Here is a 5,345-nt window from a genome sequence, read left to right as displayed (position 1 = left end):
GCAGACCTCATGCAGCCTCCCTGGCTCCTGCTGTGGCGACTGGATTGTGGCGTGGATCCTCACAGAAGTGCTCTCATCCTTCCTGTTCTCCAGACGAGGCACCAGGGGCTCCGGGAATCTGAGTGGCTGATTCAGTGAGCCTGGCTCTGCCCCCCCCTGCCCTGGCCCGGGCAGACCAGGTGCCTTCTAAACATCTGTGGGGCCTTCACCTGCCTGATCTGACCCCGAGTCAGGGGTGGCCAGGACACTGGGCTTAGCTGACCGAGGGAACCTCTGACCACTCCCCACTGACAGGAGACACGGCTGCCGAGTCGGGGGGAACTGGTGACCATGTCCCTGACCCCTGAAGGCAGGTTCCTGTGAGAAGGAGCCCATGTTAGTTCACGGAGGACAGCACGGTGAGTCATGGGCTTTGGTAAGCAAGGCTGGCCTCACGCCATTCAAGTGACCCCCATGTCTCTGAAACTGTGTGTACAAAGGGGGCTGAGAAGGGCCTGACCTCCTGGGGCCCTGGAAAATGTGAGCCCTGTGGGTTTTCCCTACGGGCAAAGGCAGGCTCTGTCTACTTTGGATCCACCGCTGAGGATGGGTGGGGCACTGGGAATTCAAATTGGTCCCCAGATGCTAGTCCTTGGCAGCTTAACTCTGGTCAAGTTCACTTTGGTGAAACCAGAGTGTCTCCCGGGGACAGCAAGGATCTCACAATGGCACTGGGGAGTTCAGGGTGCGCAGAAGGCAGTCCTGCTAACGTCTCTGGCCTGGGGCCAGCATCCTCCTCGACCTGCCCAGAGCTCAGCCCCGGGAGGCCTCGGTCCAGGGCCACCTACCCACCATCCCCCTTGACCCCCTATCCTCACGGGGGCTGGGACAGAAACATTCAGTGCACAGGCGAGAGGAGGAAGGAACGCAGGAAGAGTCGGAGGATGTTGAGGCTGTGGCTTCAGGGGTGACCTGCTCCACCCCCCGGCACTGCCCACGTTTCCTTTGACTTGGCTGTGAAGCCCACCATTAGTGAATAATTAGGCTCTGAAACCACTTTTGTAGAAAATGCTCCTGGCTCTTAGAGCGTTCACTACCTATCAGCCACTCTGACTTTAGTGTGAATTCGTTTGTGCAGAGTGCTCTCCTACTGACACCCAAATGAAGATGCCGGGCGCTGCTGGGACAGGCTCTCCTGGGGTGTGCCTGGGATCCCAGGACACTGGGGAAGGCGAGTGCTACCCGGGGGAGCATGAGCAAGTGGCCTGGGACATACAAAGCTACCACAGAAAGGGGGAAGGAGGACAAGGTCCCATTTCTCCTGTTTCAAGATGTTCCTCACAGTGTGGCCCTGAGCTGAGGAAAGGCGGACTTGTTCTTCCTCCCCTTTCTCTTCCCTTCCCCCGTCGCCTCTCCCTGCCCATCTTCCCCTCCTCCCCCTCCTCCTCCTCCAACGCAAGGTCCTCCTCCCAAAACTCAGGATCCAGGCCATGAGCATCGGCGTCAGACTTCAGTTCCAAACGGCAGGGCGTCAGGAGAGGTGAAATGTCGCTTTTTTATTGTGAAGGCTGGGAAGGTGCCATCTGGGATCAAGAAAGTGGTGGCGTGGAGAAGGGCGAGATCTCTGGGCGTGGAGGGGAGGGATAGCAGAACCTTCCAGGCCTGACAATCACCTTCCCTCCACTACCCCTGATGAGCTGGTTGCTGGGAAGGAAGTGGCCAATCTGTCCAGGGAGCAAGGAGCCTCCTGGGGGAGTGGGACTAGGAGCCCTGGCCCCCTTCAGAGACTCTTGAATGGAGTGGAATGGCTCCAGCTGACGTTCGTGAGCAGTGAAGGACTCCGAGAATCCATGGTGCTCAAGGAGACCCCATCCCTCGGCTTCCCAGCTGAGCACGGGGTTGCAGGGAGCTGGTCCTCCCTAAGCAGCAATGGGGGCTCCTGATGGGGAACGGTGACCAGCCTTGAATCCACAGCTCTTTGGAGCTAAGCATGGGACCCCAGCAGGGCCTGAGCAGGTCCCCCCATGGCAGGGAGCCTGGATGCACAACCCAGTGATCAACAGCGACACCCTGTGGTGGCAACAGAAACAACTTTGGTGAAACGTGGGACTCTGCGGATTGCTGGTCTCGTCCCCTCTGTCTTTCGCTTGGAGGTAAGAGTGAATCCTTGTGTAATTGTGAATCCTGTGTAGCGCCCGATGTTCTTGGACAGTCTGCGTCAGTGGGCGAGGCTTCAGGAGGAAGGGTCTAGGCTTCCAGCCAGGATGGGCGATGGTGGTGCCATGAACCGGAAAATGGATCGGTGGTATGGGAAGTGACGACACTGTATAGGTGGGTCCTCGTCATGCTGCTGGCCGCACCCTCACGGGCACGTGTGTGGGCGCTGGGCCTGGAACTTCATTTTCCTGGGATGCATTTTCCTGCTGAAGCAAACAGCTCTTTCTCTCTGTAACCTGTGGAACCTGCTCAGCCCCATCCAGCTCTTGTGACTTTCCAAATTGTTGGACAAAGCCCCATGGGTCACTCTCAGGGTATCCTGCCTCCCTGGGCTGAATGGTGAGCCAAGAAGCCAGCCTCCCTGCCTCCATCTTGCCCTCCTGGGGGCCACTGTGGGTACCTGCCACACTGCAGTGCCCAGAGGCAGAGTCCAGTCATGGGTGAGGTAGGCGAGGGGCAGCTTCGCACTTGGAAGGGAAATCCATTCATTCTCAAGAAGGCAGGCCCTTACTGACTCATCGTTCCTGCCCCGTTTGTCACCCAAAGAGCTGCCTCGCAACTCCAGGAGAGGCTTGGCCTGTGTGAGCCAACTGGAAATTCCCCGTGGGGAGCCTGAGCCTTAGCGCTGGGAGGTGACATCACCCCCCAGCAAGTCCACCCCAACCCATAAGCTCCGATGGCCAGATCCAAAGCAGCACACATGCCTGCAAAGCTGACGGCACCTGTGAGCTTCTGCTCAGTATCCTGCTCCTGCTAGGAGCTAGGGCCTGGCTTGCCCCAAATTCTTCCCAGCAGAAGACTTGACCTGCCACCCCAGGTCCCTAGGAGCCACCCTCCACCCTCCTCCCAGCCCTGTGCCCTGGGCGCCGACCTGCAGGGCTGTGAATGCCCCTGTGTCCTCCTTGCCCTGGGTCCTCTGCTCAGTTTGGCCAGTGGGAGAATGATTTTCAGAGGAGAGAGAAGTTGAGGAATGTGTGCTGGCCCCCTCTCTGCCATGACCTGCTTCTTCTGCTAAAGGGGGCGGCTCCTCCTGGGTGGTCCTTCCTCCAGCCTGGCTCCAGCCTGTTCTGCCCCCTTCGGGACAAAGGACACCACAGCTCCCACCCGCTGCTGCCAGTGCAGGGGCTCTGGGCACACCCCCTCCCTTGGAGTCCCCCTTTCTCTGCTCACACCTTTTATAATACCCCTTTCATTACACTGTCTCAGATCCCCTCCGGGGTGGGTCACCGTCACCCCTCCTCACTGGTGCACTTCTAGGGAAGGGGCTCAGTCCTCTGGGAAGCCGGGCAACACAGGCTGCCAGGGGGCTCTTTCTCAAATCGTTTAAATCTGTCCCTTATTACAGCCGCTCCTGCTCCTGAGGACAGCGCAGCTGGCCGCTCCCTCCTCCGTGAGTCAGCCCCGCAGATATCATCAGGAGGCCTCCAGCCCCATGCTCCTGGAAGCTTGAGCCGTCAGGTCCTGTCCGGCCCCTCCTCTGCCTGGTCTTTGTTCTCTGGACACACCCTGGTGACTCAAGGGCTCCTTGATGAAGTGGGCCTGGCGTGAAGTGGTGTCCCCCTTGCTGGTGTCAGGCAATGGAGAGGCTCAGATCTGCAGGGAAGTCCCAGGACCTGGGGGCCAGCAGGGAGCAGGGCTGGGGAAGCTCCTCCTCACTCACTTGTGGGCACGTCTGGGAGAGTGGCAGGTGGGGGCTGGCCGAGGCTGCCTGTGGACTCGGCATTCTCCACCCAGCACGGGTGGGCTCTGGGGCGCCACACGCATGCTCACTGTGGGGGCCAAAGTCTGCCCTGGCAGCAGGAGGAACCACAGCTCCACCTGGCTGTGAGTCAAAAATGCCAGAGAGGGTTTTTTTGTTTGTTTTGTTGTGTTTTGTTTTTTTGAGAGGGAGTCTTTCTCTGTCATCCAGGCTGGAGTGCAATGGTGCAATCTTGGCTCACGGCAACCTCTGCCTCCTGGGCTCAAGTGATTTTCTCCTGCCTCAGCCTCCTGAGCAGCTGGATTACAGGTGCACCCACCATGCCTGGCTACTTTTTGTATTTTTAGTAGAGATGGGGGGTTTCTTCATGTTGGCCAGGCTGGTCTCGAACTCCTGACCTCATGATCCACCCATCTTGGCCTCCAGAAGTGCTGGGACTACAGGTGTGAGCCACGGGGCCCAGCCAGAGAGTTTTAAGAAAGCACTGGTGCCCAGGGCCTTTTGTAGACCCACAGAACCAGACTCTCCAGGATTTCGAGGAAGTTCCCGAAGGATCCTGAAGTACAGGATTTTGGGTTGTGTGGCCTGTGTATGGCCATTGCCAGCTGCAGAGCCGAGCTGGTCAGCTCAGGTGGGTGTCATGGGCTGGGGCGAGGCTGGGCATTTTCCCCTGTGCCAAGGAGCACCCAGGTAAACGGTTCAGTGTAACTTAGAGCATGGGCTGAAGCCCCCGGGGCGTTCTCGTGGGCTGCAATGCTCAGAGCTGCACGGCCTGGGGTTTCCCAAATGTTTCAGAGTAGTCACTGACCGCTCCGGGTTTCCATCTCTTTGTCTCACAATGTAGACCATCTGGGAAGGATGGAACCTGGTCGCATGGGTTTCCCTGCCACCAGGCTGCTGATTTCTGTCTTGAGCTCACATGAAAGGTGGCCTTGCTTCTAGAATTGTGGCAACTTTATGCAAGTCAGATCTAAGTGCTCCTTCCACAAGACACACCACTTCTACCCAGCAGAAAACCGAGCACAGATGCAGATGGACAAGGTCTGTGCTGAGGGCCACACTTCTGGGGCGCCGCCCACTCCTGGGAAGCAAAATGCATGCTGATGTGGGGGCGCAGCTTCCACCGAAACCCAGGCAAACGCCGAACCTGGAACTTTTATCTTTAGGTTGTATCAATAATTTCATAAAGGAACCGAGGGGAGGAGTTGCTATGGATTGAATGTCCACATTTCCTGGGAATTCACATGCGGAAACCCTCACCTCCAATGTGATGGTTTTAGGAGGTGGGGCCTTCGGGAAGCAATGAGGTCATGAGCTCAGGGTCCTCATGACGGGAGAAGAATTGCAAGGAAATGCTCTGTGTGTGTGTCTCTGTCTCTGCTCTCTGTCTTCCTCCCCACCGTGTGGGGACACACTGAGAAAACAGCTGTATTCGCCTGTTTTCACGCCG

This window comes from Cebus imitator, unplaced genomic scaffold (assembly GCF_001604975.1).
Source record: "Cebus imitator isolate Cc_AM_T3 unplaced genomic scaffold, Cebus_imitator-1.0 Scaffold563, whole genome shotgun sequence".
In the NCBI taxonomy this organism is placed as follows: Eukaryota; Metazoa; Chordata; class Mammalia; order Primates; family Cebidae; genus Cebus; species Cebus imitator.
This window is presented reverse-complemented; position numbering follows the sequence as displayed.